Here is a 24,006-nt window from a genome sequence, read left to right as displayed (position 1 = left end):
ACTGGCCTCTACCTTCTTTATGAAGACAGCAATTCTTAACCCAGGAATTCCCTTTGTCTGCCCTTCCAAGGGCTACCTGTGAGGGTTTCCCATCCACAGAATGATCTCTTTAGAGGGAGATTTACTCCACAACTCAGTTTTGTCCTACAAGTCATCACTCTTAGGAGTTAGGCATCTGGGGTTACTGCCTCCTTTGGACCCCCTAACTGGGCTACGGTGGGTTCACTTCTCATGCTTTCTTCAGGTTGTCTTTGTATGGGTGTCCCCTGCTCCTTCACCCACTTTTCTAGCTTCTTCTGTGCTGTGGTATTCAACACTTGGATCTCATGTTCTTGGTATTCATCTAGGGTTTTCACTTTCCTGCTTCTCCTTTGCCCTTGTCTATCCTACCTGGACCCCACTTTCTTGGCTTATTTTCCATTTAGGGTTTTCTCATCTCCCACCTCATGGGTTCTAGGTCCTATTCTTAAACCCAGCTCCTTTTTTCCTTTACTGCCTATTGAGGTTCCTTTCTCCAGGCTTCCACTCTTCTTAAAGAGAATGAGTTCCAATGGTTTCCTTCTTGGGTTCTGTTGAACTAGTTACCTCATTAATTCATCAGGCTACCAGCAATTGTAAGTGCTCCCTTCTACCTTAACCACACCCAGAACCATGGGTGTTCTAAGTGACCAGGATGTCGGCTTCCATAAAGTCCAATTTGAAGCTGTTAACAGCATCCTGTCATATCAATGTAGACTAAATTTAGGCTTTTTGATTACTACTGTTTTTGAAAGATCAACCACTTTTAGCTTTTAAGCTATCTCTTAGAAGGAGCTTTCCTATGGTTTATTTATGCTTGTCAAGTTGCTGAGGTGGCCTGGTCTACAAGCTCTAGAAGTCCAAAGTAGATCAGGCCTCAAGATTGCATTGAATTTATGTAATACCTCAGCCCTGAACTTGGGCACAAAAAGACCCACCCAGAACACATGCATCAAATTAACAAAGAATGGAACATTGCATTAGCTTTGTTCAATTCTGCAGTTTAGAAAATGTTATATATGTGGCTGGACTGGGAGGATCAAATTATAACATTGGCTCCAGGCTCACTGTTTATGGAAAGTATAAGAGTTCTATTCATGTAAGCAGTGTAGTTGTAATTGTGTCAGTAGCAGGACATTAGAGAGACAAGTTGGATGATGTAAGATCTTTTATTGAACCAACTTCTGCTGGTGAGAGGGGAAGTTCTATTCATGCGCATGGGCATAAGATTACAGGGAACACAAATACATGTGAGACTTGATGGTAGTGTTTGTCTACACGTAATTTACCAGCAGGGCAAATGGTTCCCTGAAGTTGTGCTGCTAGTAACACACAGTCCCTCTCATATTTTATCAAGATCGCTGCTTGCGGTGTTCTGAGTACCCTAAGATTTTGTGCTCGCATGTGACATTCTGTAATCTGCTTTGAGAATAAAGGAACCCATATACAGTACATCAAAAGAAGCCCTGACACACTGAATATACCCTTTACCCTTTAATAACACAAGTAGGAAGCATTTTGTAGATTATAAAGAGATTATGTTGTGGAAGTTAGGGGATAATTATAGTAATTATAATGGACTTTAATGTAGTTGAAATGCCTGATGAGAGTCACTTCAGCTTCAGTTCCTTTCCTTATACTTTGGAAATGAAGGTTGAACATACAGACCTAGGATACTGATGTTAATTAGTGTTAGTCTCAATTTACATCAGAATAATAGTGGAGAATCTGGTTCTACTGGCTGGGAAACAAGTTCAGGAAATGCAAGATAAAACATTAATGTGGCAGTGCAACATACTACTATAGAATTCTACTAAAAAAAAAAAAGTATAACCAGAGTTGAAGCAGCTAAAGAAGCCATGCAATTTGAGCAGAGAAACAACAAAAATATATTTCTTTATTGAGTCTGACTTACCTTAAGTTTTAAATCAGACTAAAGCAATCACATTTTTAAAGTCTGATCAGCTGAGAAACAAGGATATTAAATATGATTAAATGTGATTGCATTTGAGTGTAAGGACTGTTCTTCCATTACTGCTTTGATTAAAAAAAGCAATCTGAGCTGTGAGGTAGAAAAGTTAAATGCACCAGGAAAGAAAAGAGCCTGAAATTTGCTTCTTTTATTTTTATATATTATTTCTTCTTTGAGAAAATAGTATTATTTCAAGTGTGCACTTTGCAAAAGTGAAAGCACATTTATGAAGTTTCTGTAACGTAATATTCCCTCATGGTTTTTAATTACTGGAAATGAGAAGAGAAAAAAGGGAAGAATAAAAAGTTGTTCTTATGGGACAAATGGGAACAAGAGAGAGATTTTCAAATGAAACATGGACTGGTAACCTTGGTTCTGATGCTGGAATTTAATTGGTGCAATATTGAAGTTTAAAGAGTAATAAAGTTTTTTGTCCTCAGGTTATGAGAGGAAAATTACCCATAACATTTTTTTGGATTATAATATCTTAGCTGCTCCACTAGTCTACCTTTTTGTGGTATTATCATCATTACCACTCTGATCATTTTCTGTGTTTCATAGCTTCACCTCCACGCTTTTTGAAAGATGCTGAGAACCTCAGTGAACTTTTCAATGGGAAGCGGAGATCTGCCACTGATCAAAATGGATTTGGACTTGAGAGAACTGCAGTGATAAAGTCTATGGAGCCATTTTCAGAAAGGCAAAAAGTGTCTCTCCTTAGAGATGAGATAAATGGCAAAAAAAAAAAAAAAAAAAAAAAGCACAGATCACTCGCTCTCACCTCCTAATTGAAAAGTTGGCTGCTGATCAAGAGCTGGCAGAGTGACCAGCTTAAGCCATCAGGATGCCAATATATGCTTCGACCTTATTTCTCCACCCCAAAAAAGATCAATCACAAATTAATGTTATATTAGCAAAAGCAAGGACTTTTATAAGGGAGGAAAAAATCCATAAAAATAGCATCTGACAAAATGGTAAAAAAAAAACAGACTGAAGAGAAAATTAAGCCAGACTGGTAGTGAACAGACTGCTTGCTCATTTCTACAGATATAATCTAGAATCTAAATCCTATCTAAAAGTGATAACCATGAAACATTGGTATTAAAGGATAGGATAGTGCATGTTAGCTTGTTTCCTTAAGGGAGATGATAATCGTTTTTTTGGGTTAATATATATATACTATAGTTAGCCCTAAGAATTATCTGTAAAGTAGTGCTGATCTATTGTCATCGCTCTAAAATGTTAAATACAGGAAAATGTCTAAAGGATATTATGGTTGTGACACAAAGAGCACATTAAGGATGCCAGTAAAGAAAGAGGGTCAGCATTTTTTAACTGACTTCAATAACTAAAGAGTTTGCAGTTAATCTCTGCCTCTCCTGCTATTGTCCTCCTCTCATTTAAAAAATATTAAACACAAACCATCGAACACACTAATGCAACAACGTGATCTGACTCCTGGACACGGACCGCAGGTGGGTGCACATGCATGAGTGGGTACCGTCTGTGTATTGAGCCTTCCAATGCACACAGAGTGCCTGCCTGCATTTGTACACCCAGGATCCACATCTTGCAGACTCAGGAGATATGCACAAAGGAGTTATTTGTAGTGGTCAGCACCTTGGACTAAATTCAGCCCTGTTATAAGCCATTGGAGTCCAAGGGTTACTAGCAGCTCTGAATGGGCTTGTCTTATGCATTAAGAGAGGAACTCTCCCCCTCCACCATTGTAGTTAGTGGGAGTTTTGCCATTGATTTCAGTGATGGTGGGGTTTCACCGAGAATATGTTCATATATTCTGAACCGTCAGACTGTTAGAAGAAAAGGAAAAGAGGTGTCCTCTCCCTAATGGTTGCCAGTTTCCTTTTACTCAGGTAAGAAATAGATAGAGCTTAGAGACTAATTTGATTCAAATGATTATTTATTATTTGAATTACTGCAGAGCCTAGTGGCCCCAAATTAGATCAGGATCTCATTGTGTTAGGCATTGTATGTAATCATATTGGCTAAGTAGACAGGACAGGTGAAACAGGTAGGAGAATTACTATCTCATTTTACAAATGGGGAACTGAGGCACAAAAAGCATAAGTCATTGAAAAGACTCCAACTGACTACAGATCAAGCATTAAGAAACTTGCCCAGCATCACACAGAAAAATCTGTGGCAGAGCTAAGAATAGAACCCAGGTTTCTAGAGTCCCATGCCTATGACCTAGCCACAAGGCCATGCCCTTCCCCTGGTTTTAGCATTATAATTGTTAGTAAATGGCAGGACTTCAAATGTTTCAGTGCATCAATTGAGCATTATGAAACATGGACAGGATTCCAGAGACTACAAACACTTCTTAAAATTTTGTTTTTAAAACTTTAGCCAAAAGAAAAAAAAAAGTTCCTGCAATGTCCTAAAACAGATGGAATATGCCAATATTTGATCTGGGGGGAGGTGGATGGGAAGAATTTATAACACAGGCACTGAAATTAGTTTAACCATAGCAGCATGAATGGCATCCATGTAATAAAACAAACTAAAATGTCAACATAGCATTCTTGGTCTTACGAAAGAACTTTGTGCACTTGCTCTCTGATACAATGCAACAGACTCTTATTCTCCATAAAACAGTTAAAATGCTTTGCTCTGAGCCCTACTGCTCTTGAGAGACTGAAGAGCATTTATTTCATGTATTTAAACTTTAATTTGCCGGGACAGCATCATGAGATAAACCATCTTCTTTTTACAAGGGCCCAGGTAAAGCAGGAAATACATTCATTGTACATTTCAGTGCCATGTTAACGCTTTCATAAGAAGCAAAAAGGAGGAGGTGTGACTATATACAACGTACACAGTGGCTTAAGACTTCTAGTAAAATATCAGAATTCTTTTAATGATTCACATATTCCAAGGCCAGAAGGGATCACTGTGATCATTCAGCCTCACCTTCTATATAATGCAGGCCATAGAACTCCCCCAAAATGATTCCTAGAGCAGATCTTCTAGAAAAACTTGCAATCTTGATTTAAAAATTGTCAGTGATGGAGAATACACCAGGGCCCTTGGTAAATTGTTCCAACAGCTATTATTCTCCCTGTTAAAAATGTACTCTTTATTTCCCGTCTGAATTTGTCTAGCTTTATCTTCCAGTCATGGGCTCATGTTATACCCTTCTCTGCTAGATAAAAGAGCCATTATTAAATATTTGTTCCCTATAAAGGTACTTACAGACTGTAAGTAAGTCACCCCTTAGCCTTCTCTTTGTTAAGCTAAATTGATTGAGCTTCTTGAGTCTATCACTATAAGACAAGTTTTCTAATCATTCTTGTGACTTTTCTCTGAACCCTCTTCAATTTTTCAATGTTGTTCTTGAATTAAGGACACCAGAACTGGACAAGGATTCCAGCAGCAGTTGCACCACTGCCAAATACAGAGGTAAAATAACCTCTCTATTCCTACTCAAGATTCCCCTGTTTGTGCATCTAAGGATCACATTAGTCCTTTTGGCTACAGCATTGCACTGGGAGTGCATGTTCAGCTGATTATTCACCGCAACCCCCAAATCTCTTTCAGAGTCACTGCTTTCCTGGATACAGTCTCCCATCATGTAAGTATGGTCAACATTCTTTGTATACAGTTGGAGATATTAAAATACATATTGTTTACTTATGCCTGGTTTACCAAGCAAACCAGATCTCTCTGCATAAGTGACCTGTCTTCTTCATTATTTACCACATCTCCAATTTTTGTGTCATCTGCAAACTTAATCAGTGATGATTTTATGTTTTCTTCCAGGTCATTGATAAAAATGTTAAATAGTGTAGGGCCAAGGACAGATCCCTGTGGGACTCCTCCAGAAACACACCCACTCAAAGATGATTTCCCATTTACTATTACATATTGAGACCTATCAACAGGGGCGGCTCTAGGCATTTCCGCCCCAAGCACGGCAGGCAGGCTGCATTCGGCGGCTTGCCTGCGGAGGGTCCGCTGGTCCCGCAGCTTCGGTGGACCTCCCACAGCCGTGCCCGTGGTCCTCCTGCGGGAGGTCCACCGAAGATGTGGGACCAGCGGACCTCCCGCAGGCAAGCCGCTGAAGGCAGCCTGCCTGCCGCTCCCGCAGTGACCGGCAAAGCGCCCCCCATGGCTTGCCGCCCCAAGCACGCGCATGGCATGCTGGGGCTTGGAGCCACCCCTGCCTATCAGTTAGCCAGCTTTTAATCCATTTAACGTGTACCATGTTAATTTTATATATGAGCACATCAATCTCCCATTAACATAATAGCAGTTAACTTATGCCATTTATCTGTGGCTAAGAAAATGAAAGGGGCACCACTTTGTCATTAAATAAGGTGCTTTAAGTAACTTTTTCAAACAAAAAAGTTCATTGAGAGCTTGATGAAAAGTCCATTGAAATCAATAGATGTATTTCCTTTTTTTCTTTTTTTAATCAGACCCTAAAGCAGAATTAAGTTTGTGAATAGACAATTAACTTAATATAGCTTTCATACTCTGTATGTAATTTGTTTTAAAGATAGTCAATGTAGTAATTGCCTTCAAAATTAATTCAATAAAGTCTGCAAAACTAGTCCATTCCTCATTGAGGACAATGCAGTAAAACCAGGTCCAAACTATCTTTTTGGCAACACCAGCCAAAGCTCTTCATGAGATATGGCGTTAAAAAAAATTAATAAACTTTCATAGCAGTGAAACTCTCTGATAACCCAAACTAAGCCAGTTGACAAATGTCTTGTCCACTTACTATAACTTTTACCAAAAAAAATTCCTTTGGCAAAGGCACCTGGTATCAGTGTTGTTATTGTTATTTAACATTTACGTCGAATGGTGCTCAAAGGCTCAATTCAGGATCAGAGCTCCATTCTAGTTGGTCTCGATAGCCGTAAGAGACAGGCCCTGCCTTGAAGGGTTCATGGTCTAAAAACCTTGAAGCATACCTGAGAAATTTCAGGCAGATTGGCTAAATCAGCTCAAAGTCAGGGCTATTATGGAAAACTTGTTGCAAACAAGTCCAGGTTATACCACTCAGGCATAGACAGGCCCACAAAAGGGGCAACGCAGAGCTGCTTTGCTCCTGGGAGAGCTCTGAGAGGCATTGTCCCTCAGCCTACAGTGACAGCATGCCTATTGCAGTGCCCTTTAGGAGACTACCACCATGACCTTGGCTCATCCTCATCCCTCCCTACCCTGCTGGTATGGCTTACACCCCTTTTTGTGCCCTTCCACTCACCTTGAGCCCAGAAACAATCTGGCCTTACCTATGGAAAAACAACCGTTTCTTTGTGATTCAGGCTGCAACACAAATGGACCACAGCCAGGAAGTTTCAAATTAGATTGACATTTGGTCTTTTAATTCTAGCTGTCATGGAGAAAGAAAAGAAAATCAGCTTCACAGCACAGGTTGCACCAGCCTTAAGTTCCAGTGTCCTGTTTTTTGTGGTTTATGTCCCAAGTATGCCACTATTCAAAGAATGGTGGGTATGGTATTTTTGTTTGTTTGTTGTTTTTATGTAAGTTCTTTCTTTTTAAAGGGAAAAGAGAAGCAAAAAGTTTAATGGAAAGTTCTCCATTGCATATTAATTATCTAAGACACCAGAGTGAATCCTTCGGTCAAATACATATTTATAAATCTTTTAAAAATGTACATTATGTACCTAATAGGCTAAACATGCTCTGAAGCGGCCATTCCTATTTAATGGTAAACATGCATTTACAATTTTTAATTGAATCACATTATTTATCTGATCACTAAGAATGACTAAAGAGCTGCTCTGGTCTGTTGCGAAAGTCCACAGTACAAGCTTGATCCTGCATTCCTCACTGAAGCAAATCTTCCAATAACTTCAGGACTGGTCTTCAAGTTATCCTCTGTCACTATCTCAGTGCAGAGCAACAAATCACAGAAGTTGTAAAACAAGATACTGTCCAGAGAAAGCCAATGATCTTTAGACACTTAAGGGGAAGCTCCTTTCCCAATCTCTACAAATAGATCTTTACTTCATTTTCTGCTTTCTATTCCCCTCAGAGTTGGGTAATGCCTATTGGTTTCAGAGATTTCAGGAGTGTTGTAACTAACTTTTTTGTCATTTCTGCTCATGTAGTTTTGCACTCCTACAGCTCTGCACTAAGCAGAGATGGACCCAAACCAAAAATCTGGATCCAGGCATCTTTGATGAGGGTATATGGTGCTTGGAATCCAAACCCATATCTGGATCTAAACTTAACGTTATCATGATTTGAAAAATGGACATCCCATTCCACCTTGATCCCCCTCCAAAAAAGATCTGAACAGCTCCAGACTTACTGAGATTCAGAATGAGGATAAAATTTTTGAGGCTTGAGTTGATCTCTAGTCTCAAGAGTCAGGGTTGTTCAAATCAACTGCAATATAGGTGAAACAGCAAAGGTTTATCTAATCCAGATGATTTACCATGGGACCAGCTGAATCTAGAGAACAAAACCATAGTACTGAGGCTTGAAAAAGTCATGTTTATATAGAAACAGAAATAACAAGCTTTTCTATGAAAATTTTGGGGGCTATGAAATTTCTGCATGGAACACTGCTTGTATTGTTTCCATGTTTGAACTAAAAACAGAGTTTTGCATAACTTCAGATTTTATTGTGAAAGGTTTACATAACTCTAATCTAAAACTCATACTGACGTCAATGAATGCTTTGTGCAGAGATCAAAGGTACAATATGCAGTTGAGATCTCCTTTGCAGATAAGCCAAAAGCAGAGATTTGACTTACAACTCAGCAAAGAAAATTAGCTACCAAGTAAGATATCAGAGGGTTAAAAATGTTCATCTCCAAACCTAAGGCAATGCTCAAAATCTTATTATTATACTGGGTTTATACCAGTTTTTGTTTCTTGCTGTCTTATAAGATTACAAAAAAAAAAAAAAGATTTGTTTGAAAACCCATCAGACATAATGAGTCTATATTTACATAGGCACTCAACCTGCTTTCCATTTTTGTGACAGCAATTCTGGGCCTACAAATATTGATGGGTGCAAATTTCACACCCACAGCATGTGTGATGCATGTGATATAATCTGGATGTCTATGTCCCTGATATCCAAGTACAAATAACTGGAGCTACAAACTGTAGGCTCAAAAAGAAAAACTGGATTTTCAAACACTGGCCCAGTACACACTCCCCATTTTAGGGATGCTTATTTACCAAAGTCTAACTCAGAATATTTTGGGAAGGATGCAGAGCACATTTTTAAACCATATTTACTCATATTTACCATGACTGCATTAAAAAAAATCATCATAATCATTATGTCTTTTCATCTAGCCACACTAGGTGGCAGGCTCTGCCCCCATGCACAAAAGGCACAGCTCTACCCCAAAGACCTCACAATATGAGATGCGTTTAAGCATCTACCACTTGGGTCATGTCTAAACTACACAGTTTTGTCGACTTAAGTTATATCAATGATCGTCTACCGCTGTAATTAAACTGCTTTTTGTGATGGAATACATCAACAGAGAGCTACTTTTCTATACTATTGCAAGCACTGAGGTGTCACTGAAGTTGTTTCACCAACATCAACACAGGATGGTCAGAGAAGCATGATGCACTCATCTTCAGATACATTAGACTGTATAGAAAGCTGCAAGCAGGGACTTTCTTTCCAGATCAGAAGATTACAATGGGGATTTTGAAATTCCAGTTGTGATCCCGGGAGACCCAGCCTTTCTCCTGTGATTCATGAAGTCTTACACCAGAAACCTTAACAGCAGCAAGGAGCACTTCAACAACAGGTACAGAAGGTGCAGACGACCACTGAATGTGCCTTTGGCAGATTAAAGGGTGGCTGGTGCTACCTTTTTGACAGGTTAGATCTCAATGAGGAAAATATTCCCATGGTCATAGCAGCCTGCTCTGCTCTGCATAAGGGAGGAAGGGGGGAAGCTAAGGGGGGAGGTTTCTGCAGGGGTGGAGCATTGAGATGGATTGGCTGGTGGCTGCTTTTGAGCAGCCAGATACCAGGTCTGTTACGGTGGCTCAGTGGGGGGCTATTTGAAGCAGGGAGGCTTTGAAGGAGCCTTTTTACAATGAGCCCCAGTAATGTGTCTGTCTGTAATGTTCTGACCTAGGCATTGCTTTCTTGCACCATAATATGACTCTTGTAATGATTGCTTTGTGTGTGTTCCCTGTACTCTGCTAATGCACTGATTGCCACTGTGTATGAATTTCAGCAACAACCACTGTTATTTTTAGATCAAGATTCATTTTCTTTCTGTGAGCACATTTTTATTTATCAGCAATACAAACAGTTATATTTTCTAAGAGGGACATGACACTCAAGAGCACTTTTTCAAATGACGCTCTCATAGCTGGGTATATGTCCAGCTGGCATTCAGAAATATGTCCCTAGGGTTGGAGTGCATGGGGTACTGAGATGGCCTGGGAACATGCAAGACATGGGGAAGAGGGCGTGGGGAGGGCATAGAAGGCAATTCTATATCGGCTGCATGGGGAAGCCACCATGCATGTGTTCCACCTGCAGAACAATCAGGGACATCGGCAAGTCTGTTTGGTCCTCCAGAACCTGTATTCTCTGCTCCTGCCCCTATATCATCTGCTGGTTATCAATTCTCAGTCTTTCATTTATAGACTCTCAATGCTCTCTGCTCACTATCAGCTGCATCAGACAAACCCAACTGCTCCCTGAATACGTCTTCCTTACTCCTCCTGGTTCGTCTCCTTAGCACTCAGAGCCACTTAGCAGGAGGAAATCCACGAGGGCACATCTGTAGAAGCTAAAGAAACAACAGACAGAGGCACTCTTGTGAGTGCACTCACAATATTGATTCATATAAGTTAGATAAACCACTTTTTCACTTTCCCTTGGCAGGCACACAGCTCAGTGAGAGCCCTAACCATGGTGAGTTTCACTCGGGGGTGAAGGTGGGAAGAGGCAAGATCGGACAAAAAGGTCCTGGCTAACCACGCCACTAGATGTCTCTGTTGCCCATCCCCCATCCTCCTTCAACTCCACCACTTTGTCCTTGGGGTTAACACCGCTGGCCACTGCCTCCAGCGCCCTCGAATTATCCAAGGGGCTCTTGGTGGTGGTGGTGGGATCACTGCCAAGGATGGCATGCAGCTCCTTGTAGAAGTAGCAGATGCCACCAGACCGATGACTGGCCTTCCTTTCCTTCTGGTACGCTTGCCTCAGCTCCTTGATCTTAGCATAGCACTCTGCATGTCCCTTTAGTGCTCCCTTCTCCTCCATGCCATCAGCAATCTGCCCGTAAGCATAGGTGCCAACTCCGTGAGCACTCACTGAAAAAAAATAGTGGGTGCTCAGCACCTACCAGCAGGGAGTGGAAGGGGCAGAGCCAGGAGCGGAAGGAGCAAGACCAGCCCCTTCCAGCCGCTGGGACGCCACGCTGCAGCGTGGTGGGCTGGTGGCTCCCTGAGAGAGCCTGGCTGGGGAGGCAGCTTCTGCTCACCTCCCAGGCTCGGGGATCAGAGGTGAGCGAGCCAGAGCACCCTCTCCTTCCCAGCATATTTTCCAGGTCGCTCAGCTTGGCGAGCAAGCCTGGGCAAGGAGCAGAAGCCATCTCCCCAGCCAGGCTCTCTCAGGCACCTGCTGGGTTGCAGAGCAGTGATTGGCAGGGGCCAATGTCCAGAGGCAGTGCAGGGTGCAGGAGGAAGAGCCCGTGTCCATGGGGCAGCATGGGAGGGAACAGTTCAGTGCACTGAGGGGGCAGAGGGCCATGCTATAGCCAAGGCAGCTGGGGAGCCAGACCCGAGGGCTGACCTGGTACTGGCTGTCCCCAGCTTGGGCCGTGCCCCCACCTCCAGGCACAAAGTTTTCCACATGTCCAAGTCCCGCATGCCGGGCCCAGGAGCGGGGCAGTTTTGCTTGGTGAGGTGCCCGGGCCTAGCTGAGGTTTCCAGGCTCTGGTGGGTGTGTTCCATCCAGTAACTTCTGAAACACCTCCCCTGGAGAACTGACCCTGGCCCTCTGAACTGCCAACAGCCCTTGGCACAAGATTCATGCTCCCCAGGGGTGAATTTCACCAGCACAGCAGCAAGTGCCAGGGCTGCTTCCCCTTCATCTGAGACCCTCCAGGTTTGAATTTGCTGGGAGAAGCTATAGGCAGGAGGCACTGGGGAGGAGGGGAAGGAGCAGAGGCGGGGCGCACTTGGGGGAGGAGGCGGAACAGGGTGGGAAGAGGTGGGGCAGAGGTGAGGCTTTGGGCAAACAGGTAGAGTGAGTGCAAGGCCTGAGGCAGAGCATCCCCAGGAAAATTAGAAAGTCTTAGGAATTAGAAAGCCTGTGCTCATAAGTATCAAAGTTCCTGCAGCTGGAGCAGAGCTGCAACTGCACAGCCTCCTCTCCCCACAGACCCAGCAGATTCAACAACTCTGGTGTACTCCAAGTGAAAGTGTGTTTGCTGCAGAAAGCCGGCATGGTCAGCTGGGAAGATGATGTGTGTTCTGTCCATGCCAAGAAAACAGGAATTGGAATTTCAAAAATGTCCAGCGCTTTAAAAGGGGAGGGGCGCATGCCTGTGTATCTGGCTGCAGGGCAGCGGACTTCTTCCTACAGACCTCCTAAGGCACCTGAGATAAAGTAGAACCTCAGAGTCACAAACACTAGAGCTATGAACTGCCTGGTCAACCACACACCTAATTTAGAACGAGAAATATGCAATCAGGCAGCAGCAGAGACAAAAAACAAAACAAAACAAAAATGAACAAATACAGTACAATACCATGTTAAACGTAAACTACTACAAAAATAAAGGGAAAGTTTTAAAAAAAGATTTGACAAGGTAAGGAAACTGTTTCTGTGCTTGCTTCATTTAAATTAAGATGGTTAAAAGTGGCATTTTTCTTCTGCATAGTAAAGTTTCAAAGTTGTATTAAATCAATGTTGAGTTGTAAACTTTTGAAAGAACAACCAGAATGTTTTGTTCAGAGATAGGAACCTTTCAGAGTTAAGAGGTAGATATGTGGGCAGAGTTGGCATCGAGGTTTGTTGCATGGATTGGTTCCTGAGCTGGAGTTATTATGGTGCGGTGTGCAGTTACTGGTGAGAATATGTTTCAGGTTGGCAGGTTGTCGGTGGGCAAGGACTGGCCTGCCACCCAAGGCCTGTGAAAGTGTGGGATCATTGTCCAGGATGGGTTGTAGATCCTTGATGATGCGTTGGAGGGGTACCTCCTTTATCCGTTTTTCAGAGGCGGATAAAGGAGGTGCCGTTGTCATCATGAACAGGTCTGACTACCAAAAGGAGGCCGCCAGACAACTCTCCAATACCAAATTCTACAGCCCACTTCCCTCAGATCCCACTGAGGAATACACTAAGAAACTACAGCATCTACTCAGGACACTCCCTACACTAACACCAGAAGAAATCAACATACCCCTACAGCCCCGACCAGGGTTATTCTATCTACTGCCCAAGATCCACAAACCTGGAAATCCTGGACGCCCCATCATCTCGGGCATTGGCACTCTCACTGAAGGACTGTCTGGATATGTGGACTCTCTACTCAGACCCTATGCCACCAGCACTCCCAGCTATCTCCCTGACACCACTGATTTCCTGAGGAAACTACAATGCATTGGTCACCTCCCAGAAAACACCATCCTAGCCACCACGGATGTAGAGGCTCTCTACACAAACCTCTCACACACAGATGGAATACAAGCTGTCAGGAACACTATCCCTGATGATGCCACAGCACAACTGGCTGCTGTGCTCTGTGCCTTTATACTTACACACAACTATTTCAAATTTGATGACAATATATATCTCCAGATCAGTGGCACTGCTATGGGCACCCGCATGGCCCCACAATACGCCAATATCTTTATGGCCGACCTGGAACAACGCTTCCTCAGCTCTCGTCCACTCACGCCCCTCCTCTGCCTACGCTACATTGATGACATCTTCATCATCTGGACCCATGGGAAGGAGACTCTGGAAAAATTCCACCACGATTTCAACAGCTTCCACCCCCACCATCAACCTCAGCCTGGACCAATCTACACGGGAGGTCCACTTTCTTGACACCACGGTGCAAATAAGTGATGGTCACATTAACACCACCCTATATCGAAAACCTACCGACCGCTATGCCTACCTTCATGCCTCCAGCTTCCATCCTGGACACATCACACGATCCATTGTCTACAGCCAAGCACTGAGCTACAACCGCATCTGCTCTAACCCCTCAGACAGAGACCAACACCTACAAAATCTCCACCAAGCATTCTCAAAACTACAATACCCACATGAGGAAATAAGGAAAGAGATCAACAGAGCCAGACATGTACCCAGAAGCCTCCTACTGCAAGACAAACCCAAGAAAGAAACCAACAGGACTCCACTGGCCATCACAAACAGCCCCCAGCTAAAACCCCTCCAACGCATCATCAAGGATCTACAACCCATCCTGGACAATGATCCCACACTTTCACAGGCCTTGGGTGGCAGGCCAGTCCTTGCCCACAGACAACCTGCCAACCTGAAACATATTCTCACCAGTAACTGCACACCGCACCATAATAACTCTAGCTCAGGAACCAATCCATGCAACAAACCTCGATGCCAACTCTGCCCACATATCTACACCAGCGACACCATCACAGGACCTAACCAGATCAGCCACACCATCACTGGTTCATTCACCTGCACATCCACCAATGTAATATACGCCATCATATGCCAGCAATGCCCCTCTGCTCTGTACATCGGCCAAACTGGACAGTCTCTACGGAAAAGGATAAAAGGACACAAATCAGACATTAGGAATGGCAATATACAAAAATCTGTAGGAGAGCACTTCAACCTCCCTGGCCACACTATAGCAGACCTTAAGGTGGCCATCCTGCAGCAAAAAAAACTTCAGGACCAGACTTCAAAGAGAAACTGCTGAGCTTCAGTTCATCTGCAAATTTGACACCATCAACTCAGGATTGAACAAAGACTGTGAATGGCTTGCCAACTACAGAACTAGTTTCTCCTCTCTTGATTTTCACACTTCAACTGCTAGAATAGGGCCTCATCCTCCCTGATTGAACTGACGTCATTATCTCTAGCTTGCTTGCTAGCATATAGATACCTGCCCCTGGAAATTTCCACTACATGCATCTGAGGAAGTGGGTATTCACCCACGAAAGCTCACGCTCCAAAACGTCTGTTAGTCTATAAGGTGCCACAGGATTCTTTGCTGCTTTTACAGATCCAGACTAACACGGCTACCCCTCTGATACTTTCAGAGTTATGAACAAGCTCCATTCCCGAGGTGTTCATAACTCTGAGGTTCTGGTACTGTGTGGTCCTGTGATATGTAGACAGTTTTGGGTTATGGAACTACTGTTAGAGGAATGTTACTGTTGCACATTTGAGCATTCAAAAACCAAGATCTGCACAACCTTATCTCCGCCCCCTGTCCATATGCATGATGACACATTGGGAATTATTCCTCCATGGTGCTGGTTCTATGTTAACTGTAACCACTCTGGAAAAAGACTTGAGCTCCACTGTGAACATTTTGATGAAAACCTCTGCTCAGTATGCAGTAGCTGCAAAGAATCCTGTGGCACCTTATAGACTAACAGATGTTTTGGAGCATGAGCTTTCATGGGTGAATACCCACTTCCTCAGATGCATGTAGTGGAAATTTCCAGGGGCAGGTATCTATATGCTAGCAAGCAAGCTAGAGATAATGAGGTCAGTTCAATCAGGGAGGATGAGGCCCTGTTCTAGCAGTTGAAGTGTGAAAACCAAGAGAGGAGAAACTGGTTCTGTAGTTGGCAAGCCATTCACAGTCTTTGTTCAATCCTGAGCTGATGGTATCAAATTTGCAGATGAACTGAAGCTCAGCAGTTTCTCTTTGAAGTCTGGTCCTGAAGTTTTTTTGCTGCAGGATGGCCACCTTAAGGTCTGCTATAGTGTGGCCAGGGAGGTTGAAGTGCTCTCCTACAGGTTTTTGTATATTGCCATTCCTAATGTCTGATTTGTGTCCATTTATCCTTTTCCGTAGAGACTGTCCAGTTTGGCCGATGTACAGAGCAGAGGGGCATTGCTGGCATATGATGGCATATATTACATTGGTGGATGTGCAGGTGAAAGAACCAGTGATGGTGTGGCTGATCTGGTTAGGTCCTGTGATGGTGTCGCTGGTGTAGATATGTGGGCAAAGTTGACATCGAGGTTTGTTGCATGGACTGGTTCCTGAGCTAGAGTTATTATGGTGCGGTGTGCAGTTACTGGTGAGAATATGTTTCAGGTTGGCAGGTTGTCTATGGGCGAGGACTGGCCTGCCACCCAAGGCCTGTGAAAGTGTGGGATCATTGTCCAGGATAGGTTGTAGATCCTTGATGATGCGTTGGAGGGGTTTTAGCTGGGGGCTGTATGTGATGGCCAGTGGAGTCCTGTTGGTTTCTTTCTTGGGTTTGTCTTGCAGTAGGAGGCTTCTGGGTACACGTCTGGTTCTGTTGATCTGTTTCCTTATTTCCTCATGCGCGTATTGTAGTTTTGAGAATGCTTGGTGGAGATTTTGTAGGTGTTGGTCTCTGTCTGAGGGGTTAGAGCAGATGCGGTTGTAGCTCAGTGCTTGGCTGTAGACAATGGATCGTGTGATGTGTCCGGGATGGAAGCTGGAGGCATGAAGGTAGGCATAGCGGTCGGTAGGTTTTCGATATAGGGTGGTGTTAATGTGACCATCACTTACTTGCACCGTGGTGTCAAGAAAGTGGACCTCCCATGTAGATTGGTCCAGGCTGAGGTTGATGGTGGGGTGGAAGCCGTTGAAATCGTGGTGGAATTTTTCCAGCGTCTCCTTCCCATGGGTCCAGATGATGAAGATGTCATCAATGTAGCGTAGGTAGAGAAGGGGCGTGAGTGGACGAGAGCTGAGGAAGCGTTGTTCCAGGTCAGCCATAAAGATATTGGCATATTGTGGGGCCATGCGGGTGCCCATACCAGTGCCACTGATCTGGAGATATATATTGTCATCAAATTTGAAATAGTTGTGTGTAAGTATAAAGGCACAGAGCTCAGCAGCCAGTTGTGCTGTGGCATCATCAGGGATAGTGTTCCTGACAGCTTGTATTCCATCTGTGTGTGGGATGTCTGTGTAGAGAGCCTCTACATCCATGGTGGCTAGGATGGTGTTTTCTGGGAGGTGACCAATGCATTGTAGTTTCCTCAGGAAATCAGTGGTGTCACGGAGGTAGCTGGGAGTGCTGGTGGCATAGGGTCTGAGTAGAGAGTCCGTATATCCAGATAGTCCTTCAGTGAGAGTGCCAATGCCCGAGATGATAGGGCGTCCAGGATTTCCAGGTTTGTGGATCTTGGGCAGTAGATAGAATAACCCTGGTCGGGGCTGTAGGGGTATGTTGATTTCTTCTGGTGTTAGTGTAGGGAGTGTCCTGAGTAGATGCTGTAGTTTCTTAGTGTATTCCTCAGTGGGATCTGAGGGAAGTGGGCTGTAGAATTTGGTATTGGAGAGTTGTCTGGCGGCCTCCTTTTGGTAGTCAGACCTGTTCATGATGACAATGGCACCTCCTTTATCAGCCTCTTTGATGATAATGTCAGGGTGGTTTCTGAGGATGTGGATGGCATTGCGTTCTGCACGACTTAGGTTGTGAGGCAAGCGATGTTGTTGTTCCACGATTTTTGCCTGTGCACGCCGGCGGAAGTATTCAATGTATAGGTCCAGATTGTCATTTCGACCCTCAGGAGGAGTTCATGTGGAGTTCTTCCCAAGATCCACAAACCTGGAAATCCTGGACGCCCCATCATCTCAGCTGCTTAGCTCTGTGCCTTTATACTTACACAAAACTATTTCAAATTTGATGACAATATATATCTCCAGATCAGTGGCACTGCTATAGGCACCCGCATGGCCCCACAATATGCCAATATCTTTATGGCTGACCTGGAACAACGCTTCCTCAGCTCTCGTCCACTCAAGCCCCTTCTCTACCTACGCTACATTGATGACATCTTCATCATCTGGACCCATGGGAAGGAGACCCTGGAAAAATTCCACCACGATTTCAACGGCTTCCACCCCACCATCAACCTCAGCCTGGACCAATCTACATGGGAGGTCCACTTTCTTGACACCACGGTGCAAATAAGTGATGGTCACATTAACACCACCCTATATCGAAAACCTACCGACCGCTATGCCTACCTTCATGCCTCCAGCTTCCATCCCGGACACATCACACGATCCATTGTCTACAGCCAAGCACTGAGCTACAACCGCATCTGCTCTAACCCCTCAGACAGAGACCAACACCTACAAAATCTCCACCAAGCATTCTCAAAACTACAATACGCGCATGAGGAAATAAGGAAACAGATCAACAGAACCAGACGTGTACCCAGAAGCCTCCTACTGCAAGACAAACCCAAGAAAGAAACCAACAGGACTCCACTGGCCATCACATACAGCCCCCAGCTAAAACCTCTCCAACGCATCATCAAGGATCTACAACCCATCCTGGACAATGATCCCACACTTTCACAGGCCTTGGGTGGCAGGCCAGTCCTTGCTCACAGACAACCTGCCAACCTGAAACATATTCTCACCAGTAACTGCACACCGCACCATAATAACTCTAGCTCAGGAACCAGTCCATGCAACAAACCTCAATGTCAACTTTGCCCACATATCTACACCAGCGACACCATCACAGGACCTAACCAGATCAGCCACACCATCACTGGTTCTTTCACCTGCACATCCACCAATGTAATATATGCCATCATATGCCAGCAATGCCCCTCTGCTCTGTACATCGGCCAAACTGGACAGTCCCTACGGAAAAGGATAAATGGACACAAATCAGACATTAGGAATGGCAATATACAAAAACCTGTAGGAGAGCACTTCAACCTCCCTGGCCACACTATAGCAGACCTTAAGGTGGCCATCCTGCAGCAAAAAAACTTCAGGACCAGACTTCAAAGAGAAACTGCTGAGCTTCAGTTCATATGCAAATTTGATACCATCAGCTCAGGATTGAACAAAGACTGTGAATGGCTTGCCAACTACAGAACCAGTTTCTCCTCTCTTGGTTTTCACACTTCAACTGCTAGAACAGGGCCTCATCCTCCCTGATTGAACTGACCTCATTATCTCTAGCTTGCTTGCTAGCATATAGATACCTGCCCCTGGAAATTTCCACTACATGCATCTGAGGAAGTGGGTATTCACCCACGAAAGCTCATGCTCCAAAACGTCTGTTAGTCTATAAGATGCCACAGGATTCTTTGCTGCTTTTACAGATCCAGACTAACACGGCTACCCCTCTGATACTTGTCAGTATGCAGTGGCAGTCAACAAAGCAAACAAAATGTTTAGATGTGCACATAATGGAATAGAAAATGCTGAAAGTACTATATTGCATTTATAACACACATTAATGGTATATCCTCACCTGGAATACTATGTTCAGCTTTGGTCAGACCATCTCAAAGAAAAGATATAGCAGAAGGGCTTCAAAGATGGAGCAACAAAAATGTTTAGAAGCATAGCAAGATTGAGCATAGAGAGGAGACATATAAGAGGTATCATGACAGTAGTACACAAAATATGGTTTTGAGATGGCAAATTGGGATATTCTCTTTATCCTTTTATATAATACAAGAACAAGAGGACGGTCAATATAACTGATAAGAGAATTTATTTTATGACATGTGGAACTCATTGCCACAAGATATCACTAAGGTCAAGAGATCAGTAGGAGTCAAAATGATTAGATATTTATAGTGAATAGGCCTGATTCTCAGTTACGCTAAGGCTGCTTTACGCTACTCCGTCAGTTTAAAGGTGCCTTAGCACTCACTTTAAGGCATTTTCCACTGCTAGAGTGGTATAAAGGGACCTTTGTGTAACAGAGAATCAGGTCCTATGCGACCATCCACAGTTAGATTGGAAAGGATCATTTGGCTCAGATATAAACCCTTATCCTGTGAGATATAATCCAACAATAGGGGTTATGATGAACCTTCCCCTAATGAGCAACATAGTTAATAATTCAGATTTGAGGAGTTTCTTGTTCCTTCCTCTGAAACATCTGGTACTGGTTACTGTCATAATAAAACCACCTTGATGAGAGGCAGAGCACTTTTTTCAACATAGTTAAAGTGATGCAGTGTCAGTGTAGACTCTGCATTGCTTATATTTCCCTAAGAAGCCTCTAGGAGATGACCCAGAATGCTCATTGTGACTATTCTGTTCACCAGTTCCACAATACTGGAATGCACAAAGATCATAAGGAGCATCATTGTGGTACTTCTTTTTGTGAACCTTACAAAATGCAGAACAGCCATTCCCTGACCCCTCTGCACCTTGCAATTTTTGCAGAGAATGAGCCAAGGACTCAGCAGTGTGTAGCAACCTTCCCTAACTTCTTTGTGTCTTCATGAAACTGTTCCCACTCACAGCTAAGTTAGCCACACACATATGCAGCACAGCTTTCCTTAAGTGCACACTTTACAAGCTTAGCAAAAAAATCCTATGCAAACTATACAGGACTATGTGTGCAGAGCATGAGATTTTCAAAGGGGCATAACTTAGTCAACTGCAGACTAAAATTTCACCTGAACATGAGAAAGCACATCTCATCAGTTAAATCTATGTCCATACCAAATGCCAACTTTCCACACTCCCAGCCATTTTGATTGTAATGCTTTTCGCCGCAAAATAGTCATAAGAATTGTCTTCCTTTTTAAACACGGGGGAACTACTTTCCCCACTCTTCTCAGAGTAACTCAAATTCCCTCTTACTACCCTACTCCCAAATTACATTAATTACATTTCAGCCCAAGTAGTGCCATTTTCAGAAACTTGCCAGTAACTAAACAAGGAGTTCGAATAAAACCATTTTACAGCCTTAGCTGTAGCAGCCACTCTCGCTTTAATACATTCACACACAGAATGCTGCAGAATATCAGTTCAGTTAGGTTTGTATTGACCTGACCAGATTGACTTTTATTGTGATTTGGGTTTTTTTTCCCACTAGGGCAGAATATTGTGACTACACAGATCCACCCTCCATCAAACTTTGGTACCAATTAGTGTTGCGGGGTGGAAACAACAACAACAACAACATAACATTGTCTAGAGTATCTAAAAGGCAAACTCATTTGCTGATATTGGACTGAGCTCAGCCACGCCCTCCACAAAAAGCAAAGGACAAAACTCTGCAAAATTGCAGCAGCATATGGGGTTGCAAGTCCACTTAATAGTGACAGAGTTAAAAAATTTTGCAGACATAGGTATCCGTTGTTACTCATGTTCCTGTGGTTAGCGGGCTATTACACCTCTGCAGCAGCTTAAGCCTGCCAGAATTCAATGCACTTGGGTCCTCCACTTCCTTGAAAATTCAAGCTTCAGTCTCTCTCAAGAGAGGTATAAAGAGATTACTAGCAACATCTCATATCTTCTCCTATCCAACCTTGTAAATCTGAAGCTGCCCTTGGTTAAAAGCACTAATGTTAAATACTAACACTGCTTCTCTCCTCCTGTCTTTCCCACTCTTCCCTTTTCTTTGCAGATTTCAAGGTGATGACAAAAGACAGAACAGTCTTAGCATTTGTTAATACCCACTTGACCCACAAAAGAAATTCACTAGCATTCGCAGCTCCTAATTTAAAAACCATTAGACTGTTCCGCTTGGCAGACCAGATCTAAATATTCTTAAAGGGGTGGTTTAATTTAATCATTACCTTAACAAGCCCCCTTTTAAAATGATGATCCGCCAAATTCAAGGGATTTGTTTTGGAATCTGATCCAATAACTGACTTTGTACAAAGAGAAGCATAGCCGCATCTGATTTGGTTCAGAACAGGGTGATAATCATGAAAATTACTTTGCATATTTAATCACTGTGAAAACATGAGTACAAACTACTTTCTAGAGATTACCTTAAAAAATAGCAGCTTCAGGCTTTGCAGCAAGCATGCCAATTACTTTGATTTACAGAGAATTATTTGGATTTTATAGAAAGCTCAGTGTTTCAAAGACTTCAGGCTAGTCAGCCACCGGCAAAGAAACATTTTTAATAATGAAAGCAAAAAGTTTTGTGTTTTTTAAATTATATTTAAGCCCACGTCATCCTTTAACATAGATTTGGAGCAAAATACCCCTGACAGACATGACCAGACTTCTGAACATATGAAGAGAGTAAAAAGGTTGTATTCTGTTTAGGTTTAATCCTGAGATGGACCACAGCTGCCAAGTTGGGATCTTGATCAAACTTTCATAAAGTTTTGAGCGAAGAGAGATGTCAGGGATCCATCTCTGCTAAAAACATGCATTCACTGTTGTTTGTCACAGGAAGAATTGCATTGTCTGCTAGTCCCAGACACGAAGGCAAAAATATTCTTTGAAAATTTTCAAATAATGTGTGAATCAAAAAAAATGACTAGAAGAGAAAGGCAGTAGCCTTCAGAAAGTTCTGGAACTGACACTATAGTTAAAAGTGACTAAAGAATAAAGCATATATATTGATATATATAGAGAGATCTTTACCAGATAGACAGACAGACTGGAGCTTGTGGGGCAGTGGGAGAGACACATGTACACATAATTTGCAGGAATATTCTCAAACTGTAAAAAGTGGACTCCAGATGATGACTTTGTGATACTTAGGATGACATTCGCTGCTAGTATAAATGGGCACATCTCCACTAAATTCAACTAAGTTGCACCTGCTTATGCCAGTCTTAAATTAAGATCACTCTTTATTGTCCGCTAAATAACCTACTGTATTTAAATCCTTGTATTTGCAATCCAAAGGCATTTGTAAATAAACTAGCATATGAGGGCTACAATGTATGCCCCTAGAAGATAAAAGCCATTGCCAGCTAATATGAAGAATGTTGTACTATAAAATGTTACCCAGGTATATTTATGTGTTTGCATGTATGTGTCTGTATGTTTATACACATAAACATGCCTCAGATTGATTATATAGACCAGACAGGTATACTGTGTAAATTCAAACAGAGATACATATATACATAGATACATATACCTGTATCTTTAGTATACTTGTCATACAGAGTGGATATTCCTTGAAGCTTTATGTGTTCCACAGCTTCAGCAATCTAGAGTTCAATGAACAAGCTTTTTCCCACATATGCACAGAACAGATAATTTTCTTTATTGTTCACGATAAGTTGAAGGAGCATTTGAGTGACAGACCAATTTGTCAATCAACTACAAAGTGTTGAAGAAGCCTCCTCTGCATAATTGTACACACCGAGATCAAATGTGACCTTTGCTTGTACATTGGGTATGGACAGCCAAGGTTATGAAGTCCAAAGGAGACAGGCAAATCAACCACCACTTCTGAGTGCTGTGCCTTTCTGGGGTTATCTATGCATTAAAATAATTACTGCTTTTATAGGAAAGATTAAAATAAAAAAGTCCTTTTTTTATTTTTTAAGTGTGTGTGTAAGGAGGACGTGTGTATAAATTTGTTACTGAGCTTCAATGTCTGTGTTTTTATTTTATTATGTTTTTAGGTTTCAACACAGAGCCCTTGGTACTGACATCTCACGCAGTTTTTCTTGAAAGCAATGTTTTAATAGCAGCTCCCTTCATTTAATGTTAGCCACTTCAGATGATTTCTTTGCTAAAACCTGAATTATGAAAATCACTTGTCAATTACCCAGGGTAGCTGTGTAAAAGAATTATTGCACATTCACAGTGAAAAGAAAACTTTATTTTCACCACTTTCCAGTAAAAGCTAATTCAGAATAACTCCATTTAACAGTTATTTTATGCTGAAATACTGAATACCACAGGGAGTCTTTTAAGGATTTTAAAGTCTCTTTATTTATAAATGATTCATGCTACATTTTCAGAAAAACCTACAATTAGTGTGGGTAGCACAGAGACTCCTTTGGGAAAGGTAAAAAATATATATATCTATATACACACACATGTTTTATATACAGCCTTTTTATCTATTGTTGTTTTGCAGTGGACTATAAAAAG

This window comes from Gopherus flavomarginatus, chromosome 5, assembly GCF_025201925.1.
Source record: "Gopherus flavomarginatus isolate rGopFla2 chromosome 5, rGopFla2.mat.asm, whole genome shotgun sequence".
Classification (NCBI taxonomy): Eukaryota; Metazoa; Chordata; order Testudines; family Testudinidae; genus Gopherus; species Gopherus flavomarginatus.
Note: the sequence above shows the minus strand (reverse complement) of the source record.